We start from the raw sequence: 9,141 nt of genomic DNA on the forward strand, positions 1-9,141 counted from the left end.
AGTCGCGCCGGGATTGCACTGCCCCAAATAAAGTTGCGTGCCGGCAGAGCAAGAATTACGATCGGCAATCTGTTTGTAGTACCTGCAAGAATGTGCTGTACATGTATCGTATTTTCTCTGTTGTTGTTTCAATTGCCGTCATGTTCCTAAAGAAAGGTTCAGTGACTCATTTGTTTCACACAAGACGAGTCAATGGTTTGGTCTGACTTAGAATCTTTCGCTGTAGAATAAATATATTCGTGTCTCTATTGGAGAAATAATTGTATTCACTGGTTATAAAATAGGGTTAAAACAAACTCACAGAACAAAATTAATACCATCGGTCCCTTGATGTTCGTCCTAAAGAGGTTTGACTGGATATCATTCATACTCACCAAAGACATGTAACATTTTATTATTATGGAGTGCCTTGTTTATCTCTCAATACCTCCAACTATATATCCTTGCCCCTTACAATATCCTCAGGATCAGTGTAGTTGTTGGAACGAGGTGTCAGACTCAACAATGTATTTGTTTACATATTAATACATGTTTATTGTTCCTACTTTGCTGTGTTGTTTTAGACAATCGTGGACTTGTAACACTTTGAAGTCATTGAACTACATGTACTTCCAAAAGTTTTATCGACATCAACAGGATTACGATTTCAGTACAATAAGATGCAGGATGACCTTATCACGACAACCCATGACTACCATAAACACAGAATCAAGAAAAACATCTGCGGCACGCACCTGGTTACAATTCTCAAGTAAATGTGATTTAGGGTGTTATTATTATTATTATTATTATATTTATTTTACTAGGGTGTTTCCCACAGACCTATGGAAATCTGAATTTCCTGAAAGTCAAGACAATCTTATGATAGAGTCATGAAATTCTGAAACAGCAACATACCCAGAATGACCTGCGTATAAAAAAAAGTATCACCGCGTACCGCCACTACCCATATGATTCCCTGCAGAAGAACATGAATATGCAAGACTAGTGCCATTTTCTGCAAGAAAATGCTTGCACATTAATGCGTATAATACGGTATTGAATTTGATATGATGCACATGTACATGTAGAGGCGCTAGGCCATTATTTAGGGCATTCCATTGGTGACATAATTATTATCATAATATCAAGAGTGCATAAACATTTGTTTATGGACTCTTGATAATATCCTTAGCTAAAAAAAACAAAAGAAATTATAGCAATAAAAACTGCTTTATGGCAGTTTTCTAAAAAAAAGTTATTGTGTTCTAGTCCATGGGCCCCGTCTAAAAAGTAAGAAATTAACGAAATGTGATAGCCGAAAATTAAAATTTCACACAAAACCTCACAATAATCACAGCACTTGAGGATCTTAGTTTTAAAAAAATACTGCTTTCAACACTTGTTTAGTCTGACACTTCACGGGTGACTTTTACTGCGCCAACATGCATGAATAGGAAAGAGGACCCAGAGAGGAAAAGGTCTTCTCGCTTTTCATCCTGTGTGTGATTATTGTGAGGTTTTGTGTGAAATTTTAATTTTCGGCTATCACATTTCGTTAATTTCTTACTTTTTAGACGGGGCCCATGGACTAGAACACAATAACTTTTTTTTAGAAAACTGCCATAAAGCAGTTTTTATTGCTATAATAGTCATTGACCTCGTCTATTCTCCGTACCGTATGCACCACAGTCTCATTTTCCGCCAAAGTAGGAGTTGTGCCCTGTTTGTATGTGTGACCACACACACGTGGTTTCGCTGGAGCGACACCAGGCTCACTGCCGCCGAACCTCGTCGCCGAAGCGAATCCCAGTGCATGTGTGACCGGGCCCTTAGCGGTGTATATGGAGATATATACACCACTAAGGGAGAGCATGCCTAAGTTAGCCTTTGGGTAATCCTGAAATACAGATTAAAAAGATTAAAAGACTGTAAGTACATGTACTTTAAAAGTCTTTAAGTGTATATGGAGTGAGGTATAATTATTAGTCATACCGGTACGCGGTATCTTCGCTAGCGCTGCGATTTTCAATTATTTTTCAAAGGCGGCGAGCTCGCGAGATTCATTTTTGTTGCAACTCCGCAGCATGACACTGGCAAAACTGGAACATCAAACAAGGCCTGTCATGTATACTCGTACTCGTAGCCGTAACTGCCTTTGACAGTTTGAGTAATGCACTAGCACTGGTCGTACTTGACCACTGCCTGGCACTGGCGCTTGACCACTGGCGCTTGAGTTTTGTACAGGTAGTACAGTTGTGAGGTATATTATGCTCGGCAGGCCGCGAAAGAGAGCCCGTTACCTGGACCCCTACTCGCGCGGGTAGAGCGAAACTGAGCACCCTGGGATGCGAGCAGCTTTTTAGTACTCCCGGGTCCAAAATCTCACCACCAGGCCGGGATGATCAAAACGTCTGCCGGGTCTGCAGCCTACAAACGTGGATCTGCCGACACTGTGCTGTCGACGACATGTCCGGCAAGGCACCTCCTTGCGTGAAAGCAAGGAACGCTTTTTTTTTAGAAAGGAAGCTTCTTCTCCAAAATTTAAAATTTTTGAAAATTATTCCTTCTGAAAATATCATCGCGTTCTTGACCTCGAAGCTGACTGCTGAATGCGATTAGGAAAGAAGATTCCTGAAGATACACCAGACTGATTCTGGCAAGCCGTCTGTCGTCTAGATATGCAGTTGTTCGTCATGCATGGTCAGCAATCTTCCTCGTTCGTCCTTTCGTTTTCCTGACCACGATGATGACAAGCAGCTCTCATGCTCAGGTTAGTGCTGTACTTGTATGTCTGGGCACACAACACATCTGAGATTCACCCACTGACGTTATCGAACTGAAGAATGCAGCAAGGGTTCCTCGGATTCTCTTGATTTCGGAACAAATTTCCTTCACTTTCACCCTCTCAGTCTCTTCCCCATGCCCTCCATGCATGCACAATGCAGCTTGCATTTCAATTGCTGTTTTTTATACTTTGGCAGTGCCTCTGCTACACTTTCATATAGAGTGAGGTCCTTTAAATAGGATCGAACATTGTTGGTGGTGGTGTGTGTGGGGGGGGGGGTACGTTTGCAGCCAGGATGTAGGAATGACACTTCTGCACAGCAGGTGGCAATAGTCAAAACTGGTCACTCTACAAATCCCATACCTGCCAACCTTTGCAAACCTGAGATCCAATGACATACCTAGACATGAAAATGTATACAAAAGAAGCTCGCGGTGAGGCATGGAACTAGTGCACTTTTGGGTGCCTATTACCGCCCTCGATATCGGGACGGTCCCGGCCAAATCGGGATGGTTGTCAGGTATGAAATCCCAACCGAGAAAACCATTTAATTAAAAGATAAACTCGGCCAGGACATAGCGACTTTCTGTTTGCCGGGGGGGGGGGAGGGTCATCGTCCGCAATATTGGTAGAGTTACGATTACATTGTATATGTAGATACATGTGCATCAGGGATTCATAGCACCTGGGGAGACAACATGAGACCTAAGTACCCAAAACGTTGTGAGTTGTGACCCCGGATGGGGTAGTTCTACGTGATCTGTGTTTCTATAGACCTTATTCGATAACGTGATTTTTGGACTCGCCTCCAGGGATTTGTTGTAAGCTGGGGCACGCGTACGTGAAACGAGTGGCAAGAAAGGCCCAGTTCGTACAAGGGAGTAGTAAAATACCGGTATTTTTCTACTCCTATGTTCCCACGCCGAGTCCACTGTGCACTGAGTGCAGGTCTCTTGCCGCTCCCTGGTTCCCGGGACCCTGGTTCACGTGATTGTGACGTTTATTGAATAAGGTCTACATGTATATGCGGGCATGCATAAATCAACCCTTCCACAAGGACGGCTCAAACAGGCAGCCAAGGAGTGAAAATTTCGCTCCTGGGGCTAGGAGTGAAACGAAGGCCTCAATTTGTCAGATGAACCTTCTCCATCGAAACGAACGAAGGTGTCGAATAATTCTTTTACCAGTTCACAGTTGCCGTTCACGCGCACTCCCTGGGGTGGGGGGGGGGCTACTATGCACTTGTAGTGATACTTACCGTAAGCCAAGTGGAACACGACTAGTTGACTGCACAGACTACAGTACAGTATACATGCACATGTATACAGTGAAGATCAGTGCGTGCATGCCTGCCATAATCGTATGTTGACCTTCGTTCGAATTGAAAAGAGAGGGTCGTTTCGAAAAAGAAAAAAAGCTCGATGGAAGTATGATGCTGCTGACAATTCAAGACTCACTGAAGTCGCCTTTCTGGAATGGATCATGCACTCTAGGTTCATCCAATTGGATATGGACTCAAATCATTGTTACACCATTATTGTTTGGTTAGTTATTGTACATCCCATAGCATGTACAATCAACCTTGTGAATAATCTACCTCGGGTTTACAAAACAACTCGCAAATAACGACACAATCTTCAGATCCAGTGAACATTTGATTGCATACTTCCAACCTCACGAGTAACAACAATGCGAATAGCGACACTTTTCTCATTCACAATCGAGGGTCAGTATTCCCCAGGTTGACTGCAATTGCCAATCAAACAGGAGGGGCGAAAGTCGACCACGGCTGAAAAGGCATAAAGAAAAATTAATGTATATCATGAGCTAGATGGCTGAAGGAGGAAGTAGGTTTTCTGAGAAAGCAAGAAACAGAGGTGAATGAAGCACCAGGTCTGTCCATGCAGTGGATAGAATTATTGCATTGAAAGACAGGCTCTTTACATCAGCTTGCTACTATTATACCTACATTTGCTTTCTGCCTTTTTCATGCAGGATTCTGAAAGCTGGAGCAGCTCTGCTTACCTCGACCACTGAACTTACAACTAACTTCCAACCAAGTACAAGGCAATATTATGATGAATCAAGCACGCTTGCCATCATGTCATCATTGCAAAGTACATCGACAACATAGATTTGGTGCCGACTATGTATGATGTAGAGTGTGCTCTATGTATCTATACTACTGATTGGCCTACATTGTACTTATGTGGGCTGAGAGTAATCGATTGTGCTATATGGCAGTTTACTTGTATGTCATAGATGTTAACATTGCACACAGCTTCTGAAATGCTTTCTGTTGCACTGGCCTACTGCGGACCACTGCAAATAGATTGTAGTGGCATGGGCCATGCCATAATTATAGTAGTATACCGGTACTACACCAACAATTTCACTGGTGCACTGTACTTACTGGTACGAGTAGATCTACATCATGCACAGCCTTGTCACTGCTTTTCTCATTTTTTATTAATTTACTGTACTGTACACATTTTGGCACAGCTCTTCCACAAAGAGTTACTAGTATTTTCTTCTGCATACCTACTGTATACAGTGACCTGACTGGTAACATCTATGGCTGTGAAATCACAAATTTCTGGGTTGACAGCCTCGAACCTATACGATTTGTTTCTAAGAACGTGCTATAAGAAATTTTCTATTGAAGTATTCTACTGTAGCTCGCAGGACATGGAGTGCAATTACGTAAAGTTTGGAACACCACTCTTCTGTGATTTGGATGTCAAATTATGAAATTCAGTGTGTGAGGTAAACCCATGCATGGCATACACTGCTATAGTATGACTCGGGGTAAAGTGTTCCAACGCATACTCATTATAGTGAATAGTTGTGTGACCAACGTTGTTGCTGCTGGATAAATAGTACATATTCTGAGATAACTGAAGCTACACAGCCATCTAATGTTCAGACATGCATCGAAGGGGCCGTAACGAGATCTGCAAGGCATGATTCTATACCTGTATTTGATGCTCTCTAGCCTAGGACATTCACCTGCCTCATTTTCTCTGTGCTGCATTGATGAGTCCATTAGTAACTAAAGGACGAAACAGCATGCTGTCTGCAGATTGGTAATTGTGTAAAGACAGACGTGTATGTAGTGGTAAAGCTCAGATACATGTGCAACATAACAATCCCGGTGTTTGACAACAGCACAAACCTACACCGCAATTCTTAATTTTGGGCTGTGGTGTTCTTAGTATTCCAGGTTGGATGTTCTGTAGGCTTCCACGTTCTTGGGCGCACGACTTTACTGTGCCGAAGAATATTTTCAGCCAATGAACCCAGAGCTTGGTGGCAGATGAGTGCCATGGAACAGCCTTTTGCATGTGGCTTTCACTACATGCCCATGTATAACGTTCAATTGATGCGGAAAAATCAGACGAGGACTTTTGCAGTTATGAGCAAGGTCCCCACGAATGGTCATGTCACTTCACAGAATACATGAACTGATAGAGTAGACCTCGGTCCCCTCAGAGAACGCTTGGGGAAGTCGGGTTCAACCATAGATTTATACTTAACAGAGAACGCTTGGGGAAGTAGGTTTCAACCATAGATTTATACTTAATATTCTTTACAACAAGGATCGATGTGTTCCTTCGGATGCCCTTTATCGACTTTCACACACTTCTCCTCTCTCCTTTCGTCATAAGCACCATCTCTGTACACTGGTTCATAAAATATTTCTTCATAAAACCCCTTCACACATAATGAAGTACAATTGGTTTTCGACAAGCTCAACCCGTAACGCGCTTATCCTGCCTCTTGTTAAGTCAGCCCGGCATCTAAAGCCCCCCTTGTTTTCCGGTTATTCTCATTGGTTAACTGGGGACATGTCCAAAACCATACTAAGTACTTGAGCTGCTCATGAGCCCCACAATTATCAGGCCCGCCGGTCTGGTTGGTCAGGTTATCACCAGACCAACTTGTTGGCCACCAACAAACGTTTCCTACCGTGGAGGACGTGTGTACCCGCCATGAAACTACCGGACCAATCAAAAACTGCTTCCGGCGGTACTGATTATAGTACAGGTTTAAGTTAAAAAGCGGCTCCATTTTGTCATACATTAAACCAACTCTGTCATTGCTATGCTACTCAAAAAGAGTAGTGATGTTTATTCACAAATGAATCACAATGCTATCAGAGAAATTCGATATTCTCCAATTTTAGGGGCACTGCAATACTATCCAAAATTAATGCTGCATGGTCATTGTTATGAAGCAGTCACCTCAGTACAGCAATTAAACAGGCTGATTATGTGAACGAGATTCACGGCAAATCTTCTTCCATCAGTGCTGTTCAGTCTTGAGTGGTCCACTGAGACAGGAAAACAACCTGTTCGGTCCTTCCATACGAGAAACAGAAATTGAACATGTTCCAGGGTGGAGGTGGCGAGTATCGGCAATGTAATGCACCTTTAGGCCAACATGACCATCATTCCGACATGGATTCTCAAACACCTTCGCTCGTGAGAGTGCCTCAGAGTGGTATTCATCAACAGATGGCAATCCTGTAAAACACATGAAAAGACATAGCAGCAACAGAAAGAAACCTAATGTTATAGAAACGAATTCGAAAAACAAAGTCTACTATTATTCTAATACAGTGAACCAAGGTACAACCACACTCCAGGAGGCAAGCAAAAGAGCATATAATCCGAAGGTTGCGATGCCTGTATGTATTGTATTTATGTATTTACGGATTCTCCACAGGCTAAATCGAGGGAGTCTTTGTCATGCCACACTGGATACAACATGCTACCAGAATCACTTTCCCCAGAATTGATGATCTTTTCTTAGGGTGTTATATAAGACACATCTGTAGCCACTTCATCTTGCTCACGAAATCATACACCACCACACAAACGGGTCCTTCGGCTATTATACTTTGGGTGGTACATGGTGATGTATGATATTGATAATCTATTGATACCATATTCAAGTCTGACTCTCACCGTGAGATCCTGGCAACAATATTACCTGGTACACGACATATTCAGACACTGACATAAGCATCTTTTTGGAACAACAGGTGTGCCTATCTGCTAGTGTAATGTGACACACATGCAGAACACATGCAGAATCAGTCATAGCTAATTTTACCCCCTCACTGTTGTATGCGCAGACTCCACTTCGCGGTGTCAAGTACTCTTCTTTCGGTGGGCTACTCCACTAAGGCGCTTGTCTAAAAGGACTCACATTCATCCTGCAAACCAACACGACTTGCATAGTTTTCACTGTCGGCCAAAGTGCGTGCATTGCACACATTGAGATTCACTCCCTCCGTACAGGCCAGTACAGAGCTGCCCACCAATTGAGTCTGTTTTGCGTACTCAAACTTCTGATTTTCCGTATCTTGCAGTGTTTTGCGTACTGCCGTGTACATTGCATGCATACTTGCACTGTAATGTTTTTTGACACGCACATGCATGTCGGTGGCTGCATTTGGTAGTGTAAAACATGTGTGACTTGCACTCACGACATTATTATTTTTGTGCTACATGTACATGTTGTTGTGGTACGGCATGCACTCGCTTTGGTACAAGACTATTCATCACTCAGCTTACACTTGCAATGCTTCTACACAGCTGATTGATCCTCTCCGATTTTCTATACCATTTGCTCAATTTCTGTAGTGCGCACAAGGAGTGATTTTCCGTACAAATACAGAAAATATGGAGGGCTGGTACTTGGTAGCACTGCTAGTATGGTAGTACCAGGCTAAGCTGGCTGGAAGATCAAATACTTCTTTGGTTCTTTCAGTCATTTTCACGACATATGTTTTCTTTATCATGATCCCCGGGGTGTGACATTCTTATGAATGCAGAAACTCAGTCTTTCTAACCGAGTCTCACGTGCAATGTGAATTTGTTCTTCTTTTCTTCACAATGCCATGTATCGATTCATCGCTTCTTCCCACCCGAGATCCTATGCAACAGCGATTTAAAGATTGGCTTTATCAAATAGTTAATTCAGAGAGAGAGGATCAGTTGTGGATGCTGTGACAGCATAGAGTGTAGATTGGTGTAAACATCATTTTGGTTATGTAATCTTGTTACCTTTTTTGCGTTTCCTCTAGTGGTTTTATTGCACTTGTATCTTGATGTTATTTCTAACACCTTTCTATTTACAGTACTTAACTTCAGTTTCTTTGGTTGTATCCATAGTTCCGTTTTTTCCCACTGATGATAGGAACGAGAAAATCGATTCTGGGTTTTCAATAATATTTTTGTTATAAAATACACAGTAATACATGTCAAACAAGTAACGTAGTTGCGTGATGTCTGCGGCCTTCATCCTATTTGTAAGCTTTTTAATTATTATTATTATTAACTGGTTTTGAGGGAAAGAGACAAACG

At 42.4% G+C, this 9,141-nt stretch overlaps 2 long non-coding RNA genes across 2 annotated transcripts; one reads left to right on the top strand and one right to left on the bottom strand.

Annotated features, from left to right (window-relative positions):
• Positions 1-2,257: 2,257 nt before the first annotated feature.
• LOC135818351 (uncharacterized) lies at positions 2,258-5,488 on the top strand. The gene is made up of 2 exons (XR_010553671.1): positions 2,258-2,752; positions 4,763-5,488. It is a non-coding gene; the product is annotated as an uncharacterized LOC135818351 (long non-coding RNA).
• Positions 5,489-6,821: 1,333 nt separating this feature from the next.
• On the bottom strand, positions 6,822-8,801 carry LOC135818353 (uncharacterized). The gene is made up of 2 exons (XR_010553673.1): positions 7,894-8,801; positions 6,822-7,293 (listed from the first exon to the last, which is right to left on the bottom strand). It is a non-coding gene; the product is annotated as an uncharacterized LOC135818353 (long non-coding RNA).
• Positions 8,802-9,141: the final 340 nt, after the last annotated feature.

The sequence above is a fragment of the Sycon ciliatum genome, chromosome 5, assembly GCF_964019385.1.
Source record: "Sycon ciliatum chromosome 5, ocSycCili1.1, whole genome shotgun sequence".
In the NCBI taxonomy this organism is placed as follows: Eukaryota; Metazoa; Porifera; class Calcarea; order Leucosolenida; family Sycettidae; genus Sycon; species Sycon ciliatum.